At 40.6% G+C, this 26126-nt stretch overlaps 1 protein-coding gene and 1 pseudogene across 2 annotated transcripts in view; one reads left to right on the plus strand and one right to left on the minus strand.

Annotated features, from left to right (window-relative positions):
- Window positions 1–26126, plus strand: part of NEBL (nebulette) — a 357059-nt gene that overhangs the window by 100015 nt on the left and 230918 nt on the right. The window lies entirely within an intron of this gene.
- Window positions 1445–2863, minus strand: LOC103011983 (elongation factor 1-alpha 1-like; annotated as a pseudogene).

Here is a 26126-nt window from a genome sequence, read left to right on the forward strand (position 1 = left end):
CAAGGGGGAAAGGGAGGTGGTGGGATGAATTGGGAGATTGGGATTAACATCTATACACTATTGATACTATGTATAAAATAGATAACTAATGAGAGCCTACTGTGTAGCACAGGGAACTCTACTCAGTGCTCTGTGGTGACCTAAATGGGAAGGAAATCCAAAAAAGAGGGGATATGTGTATACACACAGCTGATTCACTTTGCTGTACAGTATAAACTAACACAATATTGTAAAGCAACTATACTCCAATAAAAATTAAAAACAAATAAAAACATTTCTGTTCTACAGTGGGAATCAGAAGGAAAATATAACCAACATTGATTCTAAAAGTTTGAATAGAAAACCTTGATAATCTCAGTCATGTTTCCATGGATTTCATTAAAGAGACATTCCAGCTCCATGTTACTCATTACGATTCATTTATTAAATTTAGTTAAATGTAATTCTAATGTTAGTCTAAAATATTAGGTCTCTAATGACTATTAGTAGTTTGATATTAATTGCGAACTTAGAACATTAGGTACCATGCAGGACAGAAGCCACAGCCTGTGTCCTTGCTGGCACATGGGGAGCGATGTAGGAGCAGGGCCATGCATGTGACATGTGCAAGGGTGGACGCCCGAGGAGGTTAGAAATAAGGTGGAAGGTATAAGGGAGCAAGATCATAACTGCATGAGTGGTTGAGAGTCTTTTTTAAACACCAGGGCTTTTGCTATGTCCTTCTTCAGTCCCTGGAGCAATTGGGCATATATAGTAATGTCCCAGGTGTCCCCAAGCTGAAATCACTCTGGCTTTCATATACCTGTGGCCTTTCGTGCAACCTTTATTTCTAATGCTTTATCTTTTATATACTCAACTTCCACTTTTGGTTCTCCTTTGCAGCAAAATCACTCTTGTAGATTCATCTTCTTGACCACAGCTTGGCCACCCCGCCCTTCTTTGTGCTCTTTAGGTGTACACTCTTCTCAAATGCTCAATACATTAAAAGAAATTGATGCCACAGCCCTGTTACCTTCCAGAGATCCCATTTCAAGTCCTAGTTCTGTTGTGTGTAGCAGTAATAAATAGACCAGTGGGGGATTTAGGGGTTGGCCGGGTAAGACACATATCTAAATCCTTCAGATATGGAAACAAAGGAACAAAATTTCTAACAGCACTCCTGGGCATACGTAACAGATTCCTTTTTTTTTTTTTCCTCATTAAACTTTTTTAATGAGTCTCAAATGCTGTGACAGATTTTTGGTCAAGTTGTTTCCATTAGAAAGTACTGAGTTTAAAAACTAATAACTTAAAACTGCCACACACAAAACAAATGATCCACAAAACATTCTCCTTCCCTTCTGAAGGTTTTACGATGCATTGTTATCATTAACCGGTCTTTTGCTATTAAACTTAAATGGCCAATTGAGACAAATAGTTCTGAGGCTGTTCTTCCACCACTGATTAAGACTGGGGTGGCAGGTATTGGGGATAATATTCATTTAGCCTTCTGAGCTTTCTGGGCAGACTTGGTGCCCTTGCCAGCTCCAGCTGCCTTCTTGCCACTGCTTTGATGACGCCCACAGCAACCGTATGTCTCATGTCATGAACAGCGAAATGGCTCAGAGGAGGATAGTCAGAGAAGCTCTCAACACACATGGGTTTGCCAGAAACCATATCAACGATGGCAGCATCACTAAATTTCAAGAATTTGGGTCCATCCTCCAGCTTTTCCCCAGAACAATGATCAGTCTTCTTCAGTTCGGCAAACTTGCAAGCCACGTGAGCTGTATGACAATCCAGACAGGTGCATATCCAGCACTGATTTGGCCTGGATGGTTCAAGATAATCACCTGAGCTGTGAAACCAACTGTTTCCATCGGTGGGTCATTTTTGCTCTCACCAGCCACATTGCCATGACGAGCATCTTTGACACGTTCTTGACGTTGAAGCCCACATTGTCCCCAGGAAGGGCTTCACTCAAAGCTTCATGGTGCATTTCAACAGACTTCACTTCAGTTGTCACGTTGACTGGAGCAAAGGTGACCACCATGCCAGGTTTGAGAACACCAGTCTCCACTCGACCCACAGGAACAGTGCCAATACCACCAATTTTGTAGACGTCCTGGAGGGGCAAATGCAAGGGCTTGTCAGTTGAGCGAGTTGGTGGCAGGATGCAATCCAGAGCTTCATGCAGTGTGGTTGGTTCCACTGGCATTGCCATCTTTACAGGCGACTTTCCATCCCTTGAACCACAGCATGTTAGCACTTGGCTCCAGCATGTTGTCACCATTCCAGCCAGAAATCGGCACAAATGCCACTGTGTCGGGGTTGTAGCCAAGTTTCTTAATGCAGGTGCTGACTTCCTTAACAATTTCCTCATATCTCTTCCGGCTGTAGGGTGGCCCAGTGGAATCCATTTTGTTAACTCCAACAATGAGTTGTTTCACACCCCGAGTGTAGGCCAGAAGGGCATGCTCAGGGGGTCTGCCCATTCTTGGAAATACCGGCTTCAAATTCACCAACGCCAGCAGCAACAACCAGGACAGCACAGTCAGCCTGGGGTGTGCCTGTAATCATGTTTTTGATGAAGTCTCTGTGTCCTGGGGCATCAATGGTGGTCACATAGTACTTGCTGGTCTTGAATTTCCATAGGGAGATATCAGTGGTGATACCACGCTCGTGTTCAGCTTTCAGTTTGTCCAAGACCCAGGAATACTTGAAGGAGCCCTTTCCCATCTCAGTAGCCTCCTTCTCTAACTTTTCAATGGTTCTCTTGTCAATCCCACCACATTTGTAGATCAGATGGCCAGGAGTGGTAGACTTCCCTGAATCTACGTGTCCAATGACAACGATGTTGATGGTGGGTCTTCTCCTTTCCCATTTTTGCTTAGGTTTAGCAGTGGTTTTCATGACGCCTGTGTCCTGGTGGCAAACCCGTTGCGAAAAAGCCAGATTCCTTTTAAAATCTCATTTCTTTCTCTTTATTGCCTTTTCCTTCTTCCCCTCCCCCATCTTTTGCTGTCTTTCACCCTAACACGTTGTGATAGAGAGTTTTCTTAGTTCAGAGGCTAAGAATTTAGCTGTATTGATTTGTCACATTGCACCTGCTGAAATCCTAATGGAAAAAAACTTGGCACATGAAATAGAAGTCAGTCTGATAAAATTAAACCTCACAAATTATGCAGCTGCTGTGTACATAGAGAACGCTATCCGAATCTTCATCACTGACTGCTTCAATATTCTCATTTTACATCTTGGCTCTTTTCATTGGGCTTGCATTTTGCATGTTGGGAAAGTACATTTTGGGATGGTCATTTCATCCTGCAGAAGCAGACACTTGATTCATATGGCTATGTGATTGCAGCTGTAACTTACGTTCACGTAAAGTGTGGTAATTTACAGATGATTATGTGTAGAGCTGACGCAGGTACAGCTTCTGCAGAGGAGGAACTGATGCCAAAGAGTCACTTTGTGTAGGTGGCTCAATCCCGAGGGACTGTGAGGCCGAGGGGGACGCACCCATCTTTAGGGGCAAAAACATCATTTAAAGGAAGAATGATATTAGCATACTTTCTGGGGGGTAACTCTGAAGAGTTTTACTTCTTCCTAGGATCTCTGATTTTTTTATTTTATTTTATTTTATTTTATGGCCACAATGTTTGCAAGGCTGAGACTGAGCTGTGCTTGTGCCAAATTTGGAGAAATTTAGGTAGATGAACTTGTGAAAAAGCTATTTACGTAAAAACAAATGTCACCTCATGTTAGGGATTTCTACCTCCTTTTTTAATTTCTTCATTCACACGTGTATTAAGTGCTTACCAAGTACAAGGCCCAGTTTAGGAGCTGGGGATATAGCAGTTCCCTTGCTCACATGGAACTTCATTCTAGTGAAAGGACACAGATTAAAAAAAATGGTTAATAGTTCACAAATCACTTGGTGCTCCATGCTATGGAAACAGTAACGCAGGGAAAGAGAATGCTGGGTTGAGGGCTGAGTTCCTATTTTATGCTGGGTAATCAGAGATGGTCTCCAAGGAGGGGATATTTGAGCAGACCTGATGGAAGTGAGAGGGTGAGCTGTGATGTTTGGGGGAAGAGCAGGTATAAAGGTAGGAGGTGGAAGCACGGTGGTGTGTTGGAAAAAGCAAGAACAGTGAATGGAGAGAGTACAGGGCAGAGGAGGTGGGGCTTGGAAGAAGCAGGAATCCTAAAAGTTCTTTTAGAAGATTTTAAGAATTTTGACTTTCACTAACCGAGACGAAAAGTGTGATGGTGTCTGATTTATGTTTTACAAGTCCTGTCTGGTCGCTCTGTTGAGAATAGGCTGTAGGAGGCAGGGGTGGATGCAGGGACCCCCATCAGGTGTCAGGGGCAGTTATCCAGGTGGGAAATGATGGGGTTTGTGCCGTGGTAGTGATAGTGGAAGAGATCGGAAGAGGTCACGTTCAGAATATATTTTGGAGGTGGAGCCACCAGGATTTACCTTTGGGATGTGGGTTATAGAAAATACAAGGAGATAGGGCTTCCCTGGTGGCGCAGTGGTTAAGAATCTGCCAACCAATGCAGGGGACATGGGTTTGAGCCCTGGTCCGGGAAGATCCCACGTGCCGCGGAGCAACAAAGCCTGTGTGCCACAACTGCTGAGCCCACGTGTCACAACTGCTGAGCCTTGTGCCACAGCCACTGAAGCCTGCATGCCTAGAGCCCGTGCTCCGCAACAAGAGAAGCCACTGCAATGAGAAGCCTGCGCACCGCAATGAAGAGTAGCCCCCGCTCGCCACAACTAATGAAAAGCCCGTGAGAAGCAACAAAGACCCGACGCAGCCAAAGATAAAAATTAATTAATTAAGAAAAAAGAAAATACAAGGAGATAAATATCCCCCCCTTTTTTTTTTTTGTCTGAGAAATTGGTCAGTGAGTAGTAATTTATGGAAACGGGAGAGGCCCAAGGAGGCACGGGTGTTCTGGGGAGAATCAGGAGTTTGGTGTGGGACTGGTTAGGTTTGAGATGTCTATCAGACATCCAAGATATGTGAGGAAGGTAGGTGGATCCATGAGCCTGGAGATCAGGAGACAGGTCTGGGCTGGAGTCAGCATAGAGAAGGCATTTAAAGCCATGAGACTGGTTGAGATCTAGTCAGTGTGGGTATATACAGGAAAGTAAAGAAGTACAGTGACTGAGCCCTAAGCCACCCCAAAGTTAGGCAGATGAGAACCAGCCATACATGCTAAGGAGGATTAGCCAGTGTCTTAGTTTCATACAGCTGCCAAAACAGAGCACCAAAACCTGAGTGGCTTCAAACAACGGAAGTTTATTGTCTCACAGTTCTGGAGGCTAGAAGTCTGATTCAGGGTGTTAGCAGGACCATGCTACCTCTGATGGCTCTAGCGGGGGAGTTCCTCCTTGCCTCTTGTAGCTTCTGGCGTTTACTGGCAGCACGTGGTATTCAGTGGCTTGTAGATGCATCACTCCAGTCACATGGTTATCTTCTCCCTGTGAATCTTCACTTCATCTTCCCTCTGTGCCTCTGTGCGTCCAGATTCCCCCATTTCATAAGGACACCAGTCGTGTTGGATTAAGGCCCACCCTAATGACCTCACCTTCACTTGGTTATATATGGGAAGTCTGCAAAGACCCTATTTCCAAGCACGGTTACATTCTCAGGTACTGGGGGTTAAGACTTCAATGTATCTTTTGGGGAGACACAATTCAATTCATAACAGCCAGCCAGGTGGTAAGAGAACCAGGAGAGTGTGGTATTCTGGAAGCCAAGTGAAGAATGCGCTTCCGACAGGAAGGATGGATAAACTGAGTCAGATGCTGGTGATGGAACAAACAAGATGGGGACTGAGGACTGACCGTTGGCTTGACCATGTGGGGGTCATTGGTGTCCTTGCCATGAGTGGTTTCAGTGAAGCGGTGAGGGTGAGAATCGGATTGAAGTTCAAGAGAGAATGGAAACAGAGGAGTTAGAGAAAGCAAGTGTAGACAGCTTTTTGAGGCATTTTGCATATAAGGCATGAGAAGAATGGGGTGGTGGCAGTGGAGAAACCAGAGTTCAAAGGAAAAATTTTAAAACAGTGGGAGAGATAGCAGCATGCTTATATACCAGTGTGGAACGACCCAATAGAGAGGAGGAATATTACAGAGAAAAGGGGACAATTTCTAGAACGATGCCTTTGAGGTGGCAAGAGGGTGTGGAATGTAATAGCCATGCAGAGGAAGGCTGTGTCGACAAGCCTGCCAGGTGATTCTTATGCACGCCCAAGTTGGAGAGCCGCTGTTCCAGATGATCTCTAGGACCTTTTAAAATTCTATGTCTTGTGATGTATTTTACCCCATTAGTTGAGAACGAAATCCCCCTTTTGTTTAGAATAATGATTACTGCCTAATGTGCACGAAGAATGAGTTCAGATGGATACGACCACAGAGTATGTACAAGGAGTTGTGTCATAGGGGATGGTGGCGCTCCGACTGTGCTTTACTCTCAGGGCCTTAATAAGCTGTACTGTCTCTTTAAACTACAATTTCTGCCATTTAGAGGTGCCTCTTCAGCACTGCCTGGGAGATCTGGCTCTGTCTCCAACTGCTCTTTTTAGATGACCCTGCATCAGACCCCGGTGGAGTGAAGAGCATGTCATGGGGGCTTGAAATATTTGTATCTGGCGGGACTCAAATGCTGTATGACAAATTAATGTCCTAATACCCAAATGCTATTATATCACATTTTTGTGTATTGAGTTAACATAAAATATGACCTAGGACTTCCATTAAAACTTTCCAAAGAAAACCCCAGTTTGGCTTGTCTGAGGAGTGTACAATTTTGTTTGGTTCACTCAAAATTGTAGCTAAAGGTTGGTATTATCACCTTAATGTGATTGCTCTTTGACTCACTTTTATTCCAAAATACACAGTTTCCGATAAGAGAGCCATACCTTCTTTCTTGAGTCAATGAAAGTTCATTTTCATTTTCGTAATGTTAGAGGACTGAAAAAAGTTGAGACAACGGAGAGTTTTAATCAAAGCAGGCAGCAATTGAGTTTAGTAAAATAACTTGGTGTGAACAGATGTTTGGCCAGCACAGAGAATTATGCTTTACTACCTATTGAAATTAATTGGAGAATATTGACTGCACATTATTTGGTAGAAAACATGAGATTAGCAAGGTTATATATATCCCATACTCTCTGAGGTTTACATTTATCAAGAGGACATTTATCCCCCTTTCCCCTTTGAAGTAGTCAGAAAGGATTTGAGTTACCTTTCAGTCCTAGAAAGTATTCCCCTAGTTTCTCTGAATGTGTCTAAGTGAATTTGGAGTGAGACTTACCTTTTAGTACCCTGGGATTTTGTATCCTGCTTATGCTCGTGTCAAATGTTAACTTTTTCCCTTTGGGGCATTTGTCAACATCCCACAGATGAGTGTCTGTCTGTGCCCACCATGGGAGATGCAGAATTTGAGGAGTGCAGGGTCTCGTGGGCTGACAGTCCAGCAAACAGCATTTGTAACACATCCAGTGCGGTAAGAGCAGCAATAGATGCAGGCATAGGCGCTCTGGCTGCCTGATGAGGCGGCTTACCTGTGACTGCTGGGCGTGGTGGTCACTGGTAAGCATGGTGAATGGGGGGACGTGATAGCGGAGCTTTCCCAATATGTGATCTTTTAAATACTTTATAATAACATATCAATAATAATATTTCACAATTTTATGTTTAATTACTTTTGTATCCTTTTATTTTATCCTCATAAATACTCTACATATAGGCAGACTGGGAGAGAAAATCAAGGCTTAGTACCTTTGACCTGCCCAAGTTCAGATGTCTTGGGTTTAAGGCTCGTCTCCTATACTTACCAATTGTAAGTACAAGTATAGGAGCTAAGCCTAAAACCCAGGGCATCTGAGTCCTTGTCCAAATGTTTTACACCCATAGGTAAGGAAATCCTTGGTTCTGAAGTGAACCAAATCAGGCCTAGAACAACTGACAGTTCGGCAATCACTTAAAGGATGTTTGAACTGTTTTTAAGTATCCTTGAAATTGTAAATCTTTAGCTGCAACTCTGATACTATGATAGCTTTGCGAAGTTTGAAGAAAGTTTAGTTTGAGGTTTTGGACTGAGATAATTTTGTGTTTCATGTAGTATTTGATAAGCATGCCGTAAAATAATGTTGGTTCTTTTAGAAGAAGTTACTTTAAAGATGCATTATAGGGGTTCCCTGGTGGCCCAGTGGTTAAGAATCTGCCTGCCAATTCAGGGGACATGGGTTTGAGCCCTGGTCCAGGAAGATCCCACATGCCGCGGAGCAACTAAGCCCGTGCGCCACAACTACTGAGCCTGCGCTCTAGAGCCGGTGCTCCGCAATAGGAGAAGCCACTGCAATGAGAAGCCTGCGCACCGCAACGAAAGAGTAGCCCCCGCTCACCGCAACTAGAGAAAGCCTGTGCGCAGCAACGAAGACCCAATGCAGCCAAAAAAAATAAAGACTGAAAGACCTGAAAATCCTGAAATATTAAAAAAAAAAAAAGCATTATAAAACTTAATGCATGCTTTGTTGTTTCCAAAGGAGAAGTTTTTGGCTTGTAGTTTCTCAAATATGAAGTGTTATGGTAGATAGCTTTTCCCCCTTCTCTTTACCCATATTTTAAAGCCACGTCTTTTTAAGTGATTGAAGCCATTTTGTGTGTGTTTGAAATTATTTTTGATTACTTTAAAACTTGCAGTGAAACTTTATCTGATAGACTAGTTGAATGCCATGTTTAGCTAAAGCATCTTCCAAAAATCTAGAAGAGCAGGAATGGATCATATGTGTTTCTTCTGGAGTAGAGAGAGTGTCCTGCTGTCAGGATCACAGGCAGAATGAAAGGAGATGAGCCTAACATATTTGACCCAACCCTGGCTCTTGACCGGGATGGGAGGAGCTGATAGCCTGTGGCAGTGGTAGCCTGGTCCCACAGCCTCTAGAATGAATGTTACTCATTTTGATAATAGCTGTTCTTAGTCATATTTCTGAGAAAACACACAAAACTGATTGCAGTTGACTATAAAAATGTTTTTAGTTATATATATGACTATAACTAACTTTTACTTTTATAGTCATATATGTATATATATATATATGTGACTATAAAAATGTCCTGTTTTTAGTTAATTGATGTATCTTCCCATAGACATAGATAAAGTTAGAAATTTCCCCTTTGGTAGTGGAGTCAACTGATGTTCAAGACTATCTGATTTACTGAAGAAATTTGGAGAAACAAAACAAGTCTAGTTTTAAACATTCTTTTCGTGTCATATTACATTGTGAATAAATTAACAGTACAGGCATTTCTAATAGAGTCTTACTGGGAACTCAGACTTGGGGAGTTAATCGGCTATTGGGGTCATCCAGACTCTTAACAGAGCTCAGATTTGGGAACCAGTTCATAGTAAACTGTATCTCTGGCTATATGTATAAGCTAAGGCAAGGATCCAGAGTGGACTATTTGACATTTCTTGGACATGCCCAGTGTCCCTCTGCTGCCCTCTTTCAAAGTGTTGTTTTCTCTACCCTAGGTATCCAGTCACCCTGTTGCTACTTGCTCAAAAGCATTACCCAGTCTTACAGCAAGAGTCAAAAAGCAACGCTCTTCAGGAAATTGTACTCCCACCTAGGTGTCATCTCTCTTTTCTTTGAGACCTCATATTACCTCTGTGCTTTTTAAAATGGAATTCCTTTATGTGAAAATCCCCACCATGGTCCTGGCACAGAGACACTGAGGGAATGTCAGCTCTCCATCTCTCCGTTTTATTTTGCCTTATTTTGTGGCTAGTTGTGTGTATGACTGTTTTGCTTTTAGCAGTTAATAAAGTTGATCTTTTCTGCTTATTTTAACAATGCTTTGTTTTAGAAAATACATTATACATGCAAAAGACTATAAATTAAATGCACATTTTAAAGAATGATAAAAATAGCATCTGCATACAAATTGCTGCGCTTAAGAAAGAGGTGGCCAGTACCGCATGGAGCCCTCTGTCTTAGTCCATTTGGCTACTATCACAAAAATGTCGTATCCTGGGGGGCTTAAACAACAAACATTTATTTCTCACAGTTTGGAGGCTGGGAAGTCCAAGAGCAAGGAACTGGCAGGCTCAGTGTCTGGTGAGACCCACTTCCTGGTTCATAGCTGCCTTCTCCCTGTGTCCTCACATGGCGGAAGGGATGAGCGATCTCTCTGGGGCCTCTTTCATAAGGGCACTAATCCCATTCGTGAGGGCTCCTGACCTAAGCACCTTCCAGCGTCCCCCACCTCCTATTGCTGTCACATTGGAGATGAGGATTTCAGGATGTGAATTTTGGGGTGACCTAAACATTCAGTCCATAACGCCCTCCTTGACCACATTCCTCTCCCACTCAAGTAACTGCAGTCCTAAATTTTTGTGTTTGTAATTTCCTTGCTTTCTTTTGTAGTTAATCTGCAGGTGGATGATTCCATAAACAATATATTTCTTGATTTTATATCTTTTTTTTTTAAATAGAGTTTTTTAAAAAAAATTATTTGCTTTATTTATTATTATTTTTTAAATTTTATGTATTTATTTATTTATCCATTTATGGCTGTGTTGGGTCTTCGTTTCTGTGCGAGGGCTTTCTCCAGTTGCGGCGAGTGGGGGCCACTCTTCATCGCGGTGCGCGGGCCTCTCACTATCGCGGCCTCTCTTGTTGCGGAGCACAGGCTCCAGACGCGCAGGCTCAGCAATTGTGGCTCACGGGCCCAGTTGCTCCACAGCATGTGGGATCTTCCCAGACCAGGGCTCGAACCCGTGTCCCCTGCATTGGCAGGCAGACTCTCAACCACTGCGCCACCAGGGAAGCCCTATATCTTCTTGAACTATATACTACTAGAATAAAACCGTGTACTCTCCTGGAGACTTGCTTTATTTCACTCAATATTATGCTTTTGGGATTGAATCCTGCTGCTGTGATTTTCACTGTTGTGTAGTATTTCAGTGTACAGTGTATCCAGTTTTTTGATAGACAGTGTGGGTGTAAATGTGAACGAGTTCTGAGTCTAGAGGATATACCTAGGAATGGAATTGCTGGGTCTATGTGCATTTCCAACATTTCTGAGTGTGATGCCACTTTGTTTTCCAAAGTGGTTGTACTAAGTTATTCTTCCACCAGCAGCATATACATGTTCCTGTTGCTCCAGATTTTTTCCCTACTGCTTTTAAAGTGCCAGAGGACAGTCACCATAGGCCTGTTTGCATATCTAGTTTTTAACATTGAAACTTTCACAAATTTGGGAAATACTGGATTCAAGAATTGAGTAAATTTCCCCCTCCTCTCTGAAGTATTCTATGCTAGTTTTCATGAACAAGAGGGAGCACTGTGTAGGAGAAAGTCCAAACTGCAGTCAGGCATCCTGGAGCGAGCTCTGGCCCCACCGCTCACTAGCTTCATGATGGCAGAATGTTCTCTACCGCGAGGAACAGATAGTCATCCTTACATCATGATGTGGAGATGTCTTACACACTGTCTAGCCCATGTCAAAGCTCAGTGAATACAAGTTTCTCTATGCTTCCCATCTAACTCAGCTCCAGTGCTAATGCAGGACATTTTGAACATGGTTCATTGGTCTGCATTGTGATGAATCACCCAGAGACAACTAAGCCTCAGGACAAACAAAGCCTTTGTCTGTGTAGCCGCAGGGCAGCCTGTAGCCAAGCTACTCTGGCTGATTCTAATGTGTGTGTCACCATGATGCATCTACTTCGAGGCCTTTTGGGTAGTTTCTTTTCATTTTCATACGGGAGCCCCCTGAATTCTCTTGTAGGAATTGTGGCTACTTTTGGGGCTAATTTGGGTGTATCATGTGGACTATGGGCTTGTCATAGCGTTGGGTGGTGCAAGCAGTTGTGTAAATGGCAGTTCATTGAACACAAACCACTTAGCGTGTGCCAGACCCGTTTGAAGCACTTTATAAATATTAATTCACGTCATCCTTATAACAACTCTGTGAGGTGCTTACTGAAGGAAAATGAGACACAGAGAGGTTAAATAACACGCCCAAGTGACAGAGCTGGAGGGTGGGAAAGCCAGGATGCAGTTAGATGGATGACAGTTACCTTAAGCTAGTGAAGCAGGGGAGTGACTTTTTATATATGTCACAGGACCATTGTGTGCCCTAACCTTTGTGTGTAAATACAGCATTGACACCAAAGTTAAAAGAGTTGTCACTTTAACACCAGACTCCCCCCTCCCCATCCCAGCCCTGCTTCCTTTCGGTATGTGAATTAGCAGATTTAAAAAATTGTTGCTAGCTGAACATCGCCCTTTTTATAATGTCTCTTGAGGTCTCAGAGAGTTCTTACCAGTCCTCAAAACTGTAAATATTTTTTCAGGAAATATAGTAACTAAACATATCCGACCTGACTCAACCTTAACAGGAACTTTCTGTTTTTCTTGTTAATAGTAATAAAGATAAAAACAAACAGAAAACCAAAATCAGCATAAAAAAGAGAAAATATCAGTGGATCCAAAACCACCTTTATACTGTTTCTAGCTCATTAGCCACAGCATTATCTTATCACAAGTTGGTTAGAAACTCTTTTGAAAAAAGTATTTTAGAAAAAAAATTTTTTTTTCCTGTTTTGCTCATTTTGCCCTGATATCCTGAGTGTTTAGGCATATTTGTTGATTTTTACTTTGTCTTACTTACAACACAACTCCTCATATTGGTTTCGCTCAAGTCTCAGGGACACCTTTAAAAATGAACTGCTAAATAAATGCGCATACGTCCTCGGGAATTGTTATAGTAAGAGACCATTGGATGAGGTTTACAGAGATTCCAAGGGATTAGCTTATTTTTATAACTGAAAAGCGAAAACATATCTACTGTCTTTCCCCCAACTACTAATGCTCATTATAAATGTTTTAAGCATTTAAACAAATAAAGAAGAAAAAACGACCTGAAATGCCCATCATCCAGAAACAATCATTGCTAATATTTTTGCGTATTTCCTTTAAGACTTTCGTGAGTGTATGTGAGTGCTCGTGGACATGTAGAAAACACCTAGAAGGATGGCCACTGTTTAAAAAAAGTGGGAGATGGGATTATAACCCAGAAGTTAGCATAACACCTCATCCTCTTTTTTCCCTTCTCAGGAGTCTCCAAACTACAAATCTTGTATCGTACATGGTCAGGATGGTGGGGGGTGAAGAACGTTGTCAGTGAATTCTTTGTGGTGACCCCAGGTCCTTGACTTTGGTCATCAGAGGGCTAGGCCAGAGCCGATGGGTCTTGGGCCTTTCCTCTCTACACTTAATGCCCATGCCGCCACACTTAGCTGGGGCTCCAGCCCTCACTGGATGCAAGGAGGTGGCATTTCCACAGACAGTGGGCTGAAGAGGACCCATTCTGTAAACCCCCAGTCCCAGGCCTGGAATGAAACTGCTCTTCCTGACTGTTGGTGGTTTCACTGGATTATCCATACTCTGTCAAGACAATGCCGTTTAATCTTGGTTCAAGCATCTCTACAGACTTAGCCCTAGGTACCAAGAGCTTCTGTGTGCAGGTGCCTAATTGGTGGCAATCAGTTGGTGGCTGAGTTCCCCACGTAAGGAATCTCCCAGAGAAGGAGGAATTCTGCCTCCACACTGCCTTCAGACTCCAGCTGCAATATTCAGCACTTCCTGCTGGATTGGCCTTCAGATTTCGGATTTGCCTGCCCCTACAATCACGTTAGCCAGTTCCTTAAAATCCTTCTCTCTTTCTGTTTATATGTATATACGTCCTATTGGGTCTTTTTTTCTGGAGACCTGACTAATACAGCAGCCATTTACATCTTTACCACTGTGGTGTTTTTAGAACTCACGTGCTACTAAATCTGTTGTTCACCTTTGGTTGTCCATTCCCTCCCCCGCTCCCCATCCCCACAGGAAGACATTTATCATGTTTAAGAGTAGAGTGGCCCCTAAAAGAAGAAGTGTACTCTGGGAGATATTCTGAATGGCAGCCATCAGGAGCTGTCAGGGCACGTCTGTATTTACATGTTTTCCAGCCATATTTTCCCAGCATGTTGTGGATCTGTGGCTTTCCTCGGAGGAATTTGGTATTCAGAAGTCAATAAACAAATTACATTGATCTGTAATGTGGGACTGTCACAGTGACTGATGGGATACCAACTCTTTCAGAACAGTATGTGAGGGAAAGACAACAAGATTGAAAGAGCCCGTGCAAATGACAAGGAATGCTGTAAGAATTCAGTGTAGGTTGTTCCTCTCGGTGGAGTTGCCACGGCGGAAATTTTTATCTTGGAAAGCTGCTCACTTTGCATTGAAATGTGTTGATATTGTGACATACAGAAGTCTTTTGTTGAGTAGATTCTGGATGTATCAGTTGTATAAATATTCTATGGTGCTTGCATGCCCCACAAAGAAAGGAAGCTTATAAGCTATATGACAGCATCATTGTGGGATAAAAGCGGCCCTCTTGGCAAAGTAAATAATCCTTGAAATTTATATATCCTTTCATGATTTATTTCAGTTGATGGCCTTTGACAACATCACTCAGGCATGTGGGAAAGGTATTACAATCTCTCTTTACAATATGAGGAAAGGAGCCTCTTGAGATGAAGTGACTTGGTCAAGGTCACAGAGAATTAAGACTCATCTCTTCTGATTCATACAATAGTTGCTTAGATTATTTTAGGGACCAGATTTCCATAGAAGTCCAGTAGATTGTTTGGTCCCTACTATGTATTTAGCCAGTATTTACTTTATCTGAATCTTAATTTATTTTTGGGACAAAGAAGATTATATTAAAAAAACAGTTCTTTTTATAACTTCATTTGGGAAGGTATTAAATACAAAGGGATCTGTTATTGAATGAGCTTAGGAGAAACGTGAGTTTATTATTGATAGAGCCTTCTTTTGAAATAACTAGAACATTGCAAAGTCCGATAGATATTTTTCTTGCTATCTGTCCCATTCTTCTTATCAAGTGCCTGACTGGATACCGTCTTTGGGCATAGAGCTCCCAGATAACGACATGATTCGTTCAAGTATTGGCAGGCATTTTGACAAGGGATGTCTCAGTCATCACTTCGTTCATGACCATAGTCAATGTGCGTAACTTGCAACAATCTTTTATTTTTGTTCCTGAGTAAATCAGCAAGGCGTAAGTGTGTGTGTGTGTGTGTGTGTGTGTGTATGTATGTGTGTGTGTGTATGTGTATGTATATACTTAACTGACAGTACTGAGTAAAAGTGACTAGATTTATGATCTCCTTTCCCCCACAGTTTAGATTTGCGGCCTTTTCACTATTGGGATGTCATTAGTGATCAACTTCTAGTGTAGCTGAAAAGGCCACTTGACAGACATATGCATAAAATTTTTATTCTGTAAATCATGCTTCCTTGAAAATATAAAACTATAAAAGATGTATTAAAACTGTATGTATACTTTTTTCCCGTCCAAATTGGACATTTCCCCTTTAATTATTAAAATAAAGTAGCAAATGATAAAAATCTTAAAATTAGGTTATAACCTGGCACTAAAGAATCCAAAAATTTTAAAAACAGGAAGCAAATGAGAAGTCACATGTCTGCCTTTATTTCTTGGCCAAAGAGGATTTATTTTTTTAAGAAGTTGGACATTCACAGTGTTTTTTGGTGTCTTCTGGGTTTGTGAGGACCGATGTTAATAGCATTTTGGGGTGGGTTTTCAGTTTTCAGCAGTCAGTGCTGCAAGGCTGGGATTTGACACCTGAAAGAAGACAAGCACGTTTCTTTAAATGTGTAAATTGAATTTTCCTACGAATTATGATTTGTTCAATACTTGAGCAGTCAGACTTAATCTCTGAGTGTAAATTTTTGGATTCTGTTAATTTACTGTAGTATTGCCTACAATTCAGAAACCATAAAGAAGGTTACTGACTTTAAACAAGTGGTGCAGAGTAAAAGTAATAATTTTAAAGAATTTTAAAGATACAGTTTTAATTTTAACAATTTATGGAAGCCTTTAGGAATCCAGATATATTGGAAGAGAAAAGCTTAATTTCCATTTTAGCAAAGTATTCTATAATTAACATTCTTCTGAGGATGTCTATTTTGGGTCAGTTATACCTTTTTATTTCTACCATTTCCAGTGAGCTGTTTACTGTATCATTCTTTCAGTTAATCAGTCTTTTAGTCACTCATTTTTTCATTCAATAGTTTTTGCAAGTTCCTCTCCTCCCCCCAGGAAGCATACAGTCAGTTAGGGATGACGGGATGTATACAAATGCCAATATAATGTGTGTCATAAGTGAGTTGCGCAAGAGCTGCTTTGAGTGTGCGGCTGGGAGATCAGAGAAGGGTTTATGGAACAGAGGCGTTTGAACAGGGCCTGAAAGGGTGGATTGGTGTTGGCCTACCAGCCATCAGGCAGAGCACGTTCAAAGAAAATCAAAAGCAAATGTATCCAGCTGGAAATCTCAGTGCTGAGGAAGGAATCTGTGGACAGTTATGTGAATTTATTTTCTATTCTTTTAAACTATCCTTTCCAATCTACATACTTAGGCTACAGTGCTGCGTAAATGAGCATTTCTCAGGATTTGATCTGAGGAACACCAACTATGTGAGATGTTCCTGGCCAGCAAGGGCCAAATCTGAGCAGTCCTGCAGTAAAGATCCTGTTTAACTTTGTCGATCCAAATGTATTTGATTACGGAGTACCCTCCCCCCCTTTATATTGAACAACAATTTTTTAACACCCCATGGAATCTATATTCCATGCAGCATTATTTAGGGAACATTGGTCAGCAATCATATTATCCAACCTTAGCTTTCTGTTTAAAGACATTTCCTACTTTGTTTTAAAGCAGTTCTGTAGAAAGGAGCTTCAGGTAGTGGTACTTACGTTGTGGATATAGACTAGTGGGTCGAGTGCATATAACTCACTTTACAATTCTTTCCTCCCACCTTGAACTTTGACAACTATTTTTATTTTATGGTATTTGATAGGTGATAATAGAAAGCAAATACATCATATATATATATGATTATGTAGTCTGATGCATCTGTGTTGAATAAATATAACAGCATTGTTATTAGATACCTAATCATTACTTGTTGAAAGAATGAAGGTTTGAGAGACCTCAGTGTTCTGGCTTGGCAGATACTTGCAACCCTCTCAGTAGGAAAAACGATGATATTAAAATATTTCCATCTACAGGATTCCCATCTACAATTCTTTCTGAGTAAAAAGAAAATCTAGTTTATAAATAAATTCATAATTCCTTTAATCATGTATGTGTGTCTATATGCACAGATATGAGTCACATGCACGTTATTTTGTTAAAGAGAAAATAAAATTTTGGAGAATGATATCTAGCAGTTGTCCCTCCTAAATGGGAAAGTTAAGTATTCAGGGAAAGGAGATAATTATCTTGTTCATTGTGCATAGAAAGCATACTTGGAGATCTTGGATATTTATGATTGCAGGCTTTCAAAATTCTGACAAGGCTGCTTCTAAATTAGTCAATGTCAAGTGCTGTCTTTTTGTAGATTGACAACTGGTTGGTGTTGCTTCATTTTATTGAAAGAAGAAAAGCATAAAAAATGGCTCCACCATCTGTTGGATGTGAAGCATCAGACGGAAGGGTGATGTAGTATGTGGTGAGGAAAGGGTACTGCTGAGCTATAATCTCAGACCCTTTCTAAGATACAAATTTTACTGCATTCGGGAAAGATAACTACTTATGTCAGATTTAAATCTTTAGCGGAAGTGGTATAAGTAGGTTGTAGGAAGATATTGGTGAAAACGTATTTCTTTCTTGTTTGTTTACAGAGCAGTCTCTCCCCCTCCCCCGCCCCTTTATTTCCTGGGAAATGTTATTTTTGAACCAGAAAGGCAAAGTCTTCCTCTGAGAACTTAATTAAATGCTTCAATGGAGTGAACTACTTTTACTTTTCATGTGGTTTAATTTTCTAAGTAAAAGCAAAGCGTGTCTGAAAGCCATTTGTTTTCGTTAAACAAAAATTAACGTATAATGCTTATCAGGTGGAAAAGAAAATTATAGAGTTAAGAGCTTGTGGTCTGGAGGAAGAATCCAGGGTGTGCTGATAAATGTTTAACAACTGGCTGTCTGGGAACAAAAAGTCTGATTTGCAGTATTTGCCATTTTCCGTGGTGAAAAGACTCCCACCATGGTTAATTTCAAGCCACGGACCAGACATCACAGAAGATGGAGTCCGGAAGAGATACACAATAGCATGCATTGTACAGTGCTTTCCTTTACAATACAGTAGATGTAAATAATGCCAAGAACATTGATAATAATACACAGTGTGGTAAAATAATTAAGAAGTGATAAGATTTGAGTATTACTTTTGCTTGTATTATAATAATTTATTTAACTCTAAGTTTATATAATTTAATTTTTAAAAATGGCTGTATTTAGCAGCTTGCCCACAGCATTCCTGAAAATTTAATGATTGGCTCTGATAAGCTAGCATGAGATGACTGCAGTTCACAGACCACTGGTGGGGGCAGACCTATGTTAGATTTCTGTGCCAACACTGACTAGCTGTTTGATAAGAGTACTTACCTGATAGGGTTGTTGGGATGATTAAATGAGATATTGAATAGAAGTCCTTAGAGTAATGCCTGACACTATAGTAAGTGCTCAATAAATGTAAGCAGTTATTAGCGTTTGATCTTTTATAGTAAAGGGAATGCAGGATGGCTCTCTCTATAGGTATCCTTCTAGTTATTTTAAACTACAGATGACCCTTGAACAATGCGAGGGTTAGGGGTGCTGTACTCTGTGCAGTTGAAAAAGCTGCGTATGACTTTGACTCCCCAGAAACTTTACTAACAGCCTACTGTTAACTACGATAACATAAACAGTTATTTTGTATATGTATTTTCTATGTTATATGTATTATATACTGTATTCTTACAATAAAGTAAGCTAGAGAAAAGAAAATGTTATTAAGAAAATCATAAGGAAGAGAAAATACATTCACAGTACTGTACTGTATCATTGATGCAGTAAGTATATGTCATCTGTTTACAAGGTGAATCGTCTATCAGTACCTACATCAATATGGTCTTATATGATGTAAAACACTGTAGATGTTGTATGTATACAACACTAGACATCAAAAGTGAAAAGATTAAGTGAAAAAGAAATTCATATTTATTTACAGCATTGATCCATGCATTGCTCATGAAGAAGCAGCAATATGATTGCTTTATGGTCTCCCAGTGTCATCGATAGGATTGCTCACAGTAGCCTAGCCTATACACTAATGAATGAACCATTATAAAATCTTTATGGCATACAGTGTTACAGTCATATCCATAACACAGTATTGGAAACATCGTTACATTAAAAAAAAAAACTCACTTACCTGAGATGATAGGCTGATAAGCAGTCTCTCCACTTAGAGAGAGAGGCATACTTTATGGTACTGTAATTCTTTGAAAGCAAAGTGATAAAACAGTAAGAAAAGGCACATATTATTAATTTTATATTAAATATCACTTACCATATGCATATATAAGGATAGACTAGTATCTACATATATTTTATGCCTTTATTACATACCTAACTTTTAATTTTTTTGATATTCCTAGGCGATGTGGTTAGTCTATGAGTTTTTTCAAGTTGTTGCAAATCTCCAAAAATTTTCCAATATACTTATTGAAAAAAATATGTGTATGAGTGAACCTACGCAGTTCAAACTTGTGTTGTTCAAGAGATTAAAACACTCATTTTTATACATAAAAATGATTTTATGTGTAAGCTGAAGGTTGGTAATAAGGGGCCATAAGCTGAAGGTTGGTAATAAGGGGCCATAACCTCAATTAGTATAACCTTTTAAAATTGTATTTTTTGTTTTTAGTAAAAGAAGTTTCTCTTTCACATAAAAAATTCTCCTTTTTCTCCATGTTTTTTTCCATGTAGTCTGGATCTTCCCTCAGTTTTATTGGAAAAGGATAGCATTGTCTTTATTCTGTCTACACAATGCTATTGTGGTATTGATGCCGGAGTATCTTTGTAAGCTTTTGATACAGGAAGCATCTGTAGCTTTAGAATGAAGCTGGCAAATTATTCAGAGTCCAGAAAAGACAAGTGAACATTGAGGCTGCAGTGGGGGTTTTGGGGTTTGGGGTAAGAGGAAAAATCAGTTATTTTAAAAATAAATGATCAATAAGATAATTAAGTCTAAATCATTTAATATTAACCATTGAAATATTTTCAAATAATTAATAAGCACCATCATATTAATTTGAACATCACTAATTTAGAATCTGAAAATTCAGATGAAAAGTCATTAAAGTTTTTTTTTTATTGAGCAAAACATTCAAATTATTTTCCCTGTCTGAAATTTCTGGATCTCATGGGTAGGCAAAATCTAGTCTAAAACCAGAATTCTTTAATGTGTAACTTTTACTTCAGTCCAGTAGATAATTTTGTTGATTGGCATGTTTATGATTCAAAGTGACAAAATTTCACTAACAGTAGTTTGAACCAGCGGTTCTCAGTATTTTTGGCCTCAGGATCCCTTTAAACTCTTTAAGATTATTGAGGAAAAGTTTTTGTGTTTATTGATTGATATTTACCATTTTAACAATTAAAAGCTTTATAATATTTACATTTATGCATTAACTAAAGTTTTCTGTGCTTTGTTTATAGATTGATCCTACAAAATTAAATCTTATAAAAACAGCATTGAAAGTTCGGTTGTATAAACAATCTACCTGGGAGAATAGATATATATGTGGTTTGGTTCAGTAAGAAGGAAATATAATTGTTGTAAGTCCCAGTCCTGAACTAAAGTGTACCAGAAATGTAACTTCAATTTCCTATAACGACTTAATTTCTCTTCAAGTCCTCATTCTGGTGGGGTGATGAAAACCCAATGTAAGTAAATGTAGGATTTCATCCCCCTTTCCCCAAGATTGTGGCTAAATTACTGGGGATTTGCTGCCAGGACCTTGGAGGAGGTCTTATCTTGACCTTATCACCTGGTTCTCAAGGCCAGGCTCACACAGGTCACCCCTGAGATGTCTCTTGTTCCTTTGTCCACAGCCTTCTTGGTTCTAGTGGTTCTGTGTCCTGCATGGAAGTACATACTAGGGCACTGTGGTCCCCGGACTCCTTAGGCCACTGACTCTCGGGACTGCCAATGGCCCTTTTTCTGCCTGGACTTGGGGCTCTGAGCCAGGCCTAGGCCTGCAGTCCCCTCTCTCTATTCTCTTTATTCCCCTCCCCTCTTCATCTGAGTGATACTCTCTTAAGGGCACTTTCTCTGTGATTTTTTTTTTTCCTCTCAAGGGCCAATCAGTATAGTCTCCTTAATGGTCTCAGGCATCAGGAGATACAAAAGCAAGGACCAGCCGGGCCTTTCTGCTTTCTTCCTTGTCATCCCCCAACGAGACTGTGAACTCTGGAAGGAGTCAGAGTGAGTGAGAGGTTGGGGAGATGGAAGGGGAAATACTGGGAGGAAAAAAATCAGTTGGCATTTCAAAAATCTTCCCTGGCCACATCATCCTATGCCTTTAAACCCTGCCAGTCACAGAGTATACCACACTTGGAGGTCCAGTGGATCCTCAGATTTTTTTATGGTTTTTAATTTATTTTTTTCTTGCTTTGCTTCTGTGAGTTCAGTGTTTTTCAAACTGCGAATTGGACCCATTCCTGGATTAGGACATTGATTTGGTGGGCTGAGACCAGCATTAAAGAAAAAAAAAGGAATCTACTAGAACAAAGTAGAAAAATGTTAGAGATCATCAGACAGAACAGATGTCTATATTGTTTGGAAACCTCCATTTTATATACACTTTGTGTATTGGGCTGCGGGGTAAGATACATTTCTTACTGTGGGCTCTAGTCAGAGCTTTAAAAACACATTCTCAGTTGCCACTGAATTTGGTGAATCTTAAAATTTCTTGTTACTATGGGAAATGTCCTATTTTAATATTTAAAAAATATAGAGTGCATAGGTTGCAAACTTGAGTTGGCTTGACTGAAAATGTCATATTTTTGTCCTCATAGTTTGATAAGGTATAAAACTATTTTCCTTCAAAATTTCAAAGCCATACTTTTGCCCATAAGACTGATGATACCTGGGTGACCACCTCTCCTGCCAGTGGAATATGCTGTGAATGGGGAGTAAATGGAGAAGGGAAAGGGCCCAAGGAGCCGGCTGGTTTTCAGATAGCCTGGTGACCCTGCTGACATTTCCAGAGCCCCCTTATATCTGGTCAACAGTTTTGACTCTATCCATTAACTATCAACTAAGGTGTCTTTAATCTTTCCTCTCTACAGTCAGTGCTTTTAAACAACTAACATTCTCTCTCTCTCTCTGTATGTATATATATGCATTTATTATATATGTGCTTATGTACATTTAAAAAGTATTTCCATTGGACCTTGGGTGGGAGGTGCTTGGTTTGCCACTTGAGTCAAACATATTGAAGCGAATATGTACAATTTTGAAGGTAATAACTATATTCCTTTTAAAATAGAGCATTTCATTCAGACCTTTCACAGAGGCCCTCTTTTCTCCCTGTGTCATTAACCTGTGATGGAAAAGGGTTAAAGCTGCACATCCTTCTCTTCATCCAAGGCACCGAACACAGCAGCAGTATAGGCCTATTGGGTTTTTGTTTCATTGTATAATCAATAGCCAGAAAAAAGTACATTTAGAGAAGAGTTGATCTGTTTTGTGGTTAGACTCTGCCTGGGGTACCTAGGAAAGGAATGTGACTTGCTTAGAAGGAGACAGGCAGGGACACCGTAAGCAGTTGGTGATGTTGTCTACTATGAGTTCCTTTTCTCTAACCCACACTGGTATAAAAGATGCTAATTTTGGTACAGTTTCCTTTGTTTGCCCCCAGTCTGCCTATTCTGAAACCACATCAAATGAATTATTGTACACAGTTCGGCACTGAACAAATTGAAGTATGTTGAAGTCTTCCTCTACTCCACCAGAATATATCGCTAATTGCATAGTGGAGGCCAATGGTTAAATAGCTTTTAGATTCTTGATATTACTTTCATAGCCTGTAAAGTTAGGAAACAACTGATCTGCAAATTGTCAAATAAGTAGAGTCTGTGGAGGGCAAGGAGATTTAGCCTGTGGTCCAGGATGTTTGGCGGTGGTTGCCTGGAGTGCTGTGTTGAGAAGAACGTTGGGTCTTTTCTGGACCCTTCAGGAGGAGTGGTGTGAATTAGCAATGTCTGCCCTGAGCATGGGCGGTAACACACGGGCGAAGTAGAGACCAATATGCCGGTGGTAGTGGCTCTTCTTCCTAGTTTCCCACAATTTATTTGATTTGATTTTTGGCCATACATTTTTCTGTGAGACTATAACATTTTTACCAAAAATGCACAGCTGGGTATAATATCACATTTTTAGGTTTGCGTAGGTCTTTCTAAAAAATAGAATTATGCTTCCCCCTCTTCCTTTAGGCTTTAAATAATTATTTTTACGGATACTGAGTATTTGCTATCGGTACTATATTTATTATTATTTTTAGCAAAGGAAGATAATGTGATGTTTCTTGTGTTTCTAATGTTCTGTTTTCCTAGGAACTTTGTTTTTAATATTTTTCAGACTGTGGTAATGCCTCAGACACTTGAGTCCCAGATCTGCGTGTGTTCTCTTGGCTCTAGTCACCAGCACCTTTTGGTGGTTCCTGGGCACGAATCACAGAGCTGCCCAGCTGCACGTGCGCCCGTTTGTACATTCCCACGGTCAATGTCGGCAACAGCATAGGGAACAGACTCTCCTCTACCAGCTCATATTTTTCTTAAACAGCATCTGGGTGTGTGTGTGTGTGTGTGTGCGTGTGCGTGTGAGTATTAATTACTCACCTTTTACAGAGTAATTCAAAACCTAGGTGACATGTTCCAATAGCTTGATAAGCATTTCATAGTGTGATCGGTTTTCTGTGTAATCCCTTTGATCATGGCCTCTTTTGTAAACACACGATAGAGTTTACAATGGAGTCCCGCCGAGGAAGTAATTCAGAGGGTGGCAAGTTTTTGACCCTTACAGACAGAAAGAGAATTTGGTAAATCGTTAGGTTATTGACTGCCCTTTAGAGAGCCAGGGGTTTGCTTTCTGTACCTCCTTTCAGCTGGGCTTGTATTTCATGTACGGGAGGCCTACATTATCATAATCCATTTTTCGCTTTTATGTGACCTACCAGCGGCTCTCGTAACCCTCCTTTCTGAAGAGCACTCCCCATTTACTTGGTCTAATTCACTGTCTTTTTTTAAATCATAAAAATTGATGTTTTGCAACCAGTGGCATTATATGGGAGTTGTTTATGGAGGTGCTGCAGGGAAGAATAGTGGTAGAATTAAGCACGAGATGACGGCTGGGGAGAGAAATCTATGAAGAGACATCACATCAATGACATAGCAAGAGAGTGAAAGAAGCATGTTAAACTCGAAGATACTGGAAGAATATCATGAGTAAAATTATAATATGTCTTTCGCTGACGTTGAATAGTGTTAATCATACACTAACAAATTTTTACTTAAGGAGTCATATTAGGTAGAAAATGCCCAGATTGACCCCAATATGTAAAAAAGATATTATCTTAAAATGCTTCTACCCATTAGATGTTAATTTCCCTGTCAGCGCTCACACTGGAATATTAGAAGAAATAATGTGGAATTGTTTTTACTCAGTGTTATCATCTAGGTCTTAAAACATTTGCTATGAGAATTTCCTATTCTATACAATTTTACACATCTGAAAGGATAACCAAAGTAGGATGGTTTTTGCAAATTATTAATAGTTATGGAATTTCCCAGGGACTTTTATTCAAAGGAAAAAAACTTCCAGGTTTTCTCCTTCTCTTACATAATATGCCATTTTCCATTATTGCTCTTTAACAAAGAAAAACCTTCCAATACAATGAACGTGAGTTTTAGAATATTCTTTTGGAGAAAGAAGTATAAATGGAGACTAGGAATGTGAGAGCCTACATGCTTTGCCCTTGAAGAACCAGGTAAAGAAGCCCAGTGCATGGCTTTGGGTGTTCAGGCCCTGTGAGATTTCCAGGTGGGAAAGAAAATGGTAGGAGAAACTCCCTGATGTGTCTGGCAAAGTGTGCTTAGGCAGCAGAAGCATTTACAAAGGAAGGCCTGTGGCAGTTTGGAGCTGGCTTCAGTTCAGTTTTTTTCGGCCATGGAGGAGGTCTTCCTTAAACAAATCTGTTAACATTTTAGTTTTGGGGGGAGCACAGCACATGGTAGATGTAAACGCACCAGTTCATATTTCTGTCTGAAGCAGCTCCATCTCACCGCCCCTGAGGCCCCATCCCTTCATGAGTAGGTCTGATTTGATCTAGTCTTCAAAGCTGTGCCTGGCCTGTGTGTCCTCATGCTGCGTTTGTCCCTGTTGCTCCTTTGCCGTTAGAAACGTCTCTGTGCAGAGCACGGGGCTCCTTGGGCCCCTCCTGCTGGATGCGTTTTCTTCGTGGAGGTCTAGCGGTTGTTTCTCATGTTTAGTGTGTGATGGCAGATCGCATCCTGGGTTAAAGTGTTTCTCTCCTTCTCTCTTCCCCTCCCTTCTCATCCTGCCTCTGTCCCCACCCCAGTTTCATGCTGTTTCCTTTTCTCACTATATCTGGGCTCCAAAGCAGCCAACCTCAGGGAAGCTCTATCCGACGGGGCAGGATACACGTGTGAAGAGCTGATATTACAACTGAGACAGTTTTCATTTCTTTTCATGATTCCGCTGTCATTCCATGTGGCACACGTTGGCATCCTGCTTCTTCCTGCCTTGGAGGCAGACTGGTGGTCCTCAGTCCACACTGGTGAGTCCTGCCCGTGGTTCATGGCCGGGCTGGCTCTGAGACCCCTTTTGATTGGTGGGTGCCCATGATGTGCTGGTTGTTAGATAGGTTGAATACCGCCCCGTGGAGAAGACATTACTAGTGTTATTGTCACAAATTCCGTATTTCACATATTTGATATATTTATTCATTTTCTGTCTGTTTGCTTGACCTAGCGATAAATGGGAGAGGGGTGCTGAAATCTCTCACCATATTGGTGAATATGCCAGTTTTCCCTGTCATCAGTGTTGCATGCACGTGCACACAATCTCTCTCTCTCTCTTTCTCCCTCTCTCCTTATATATATATATAT

This window comes from Balaenoptera acutorostrata, chromosome 3 (assembly GCF_949987535.1).
Source record: "Balaenoptera acutorostrata chromosome 3, mBalAcu1.1, whole genome shotgun sequence".
Classification (NCBI taxonomy): domain Eukaryota; kingdom Metazoa; phylum Chordata; class Mammalia; order Artiodactyla; family Balaenopteridae; genus Balaenoptera; species Balaenoptera acutorostrata.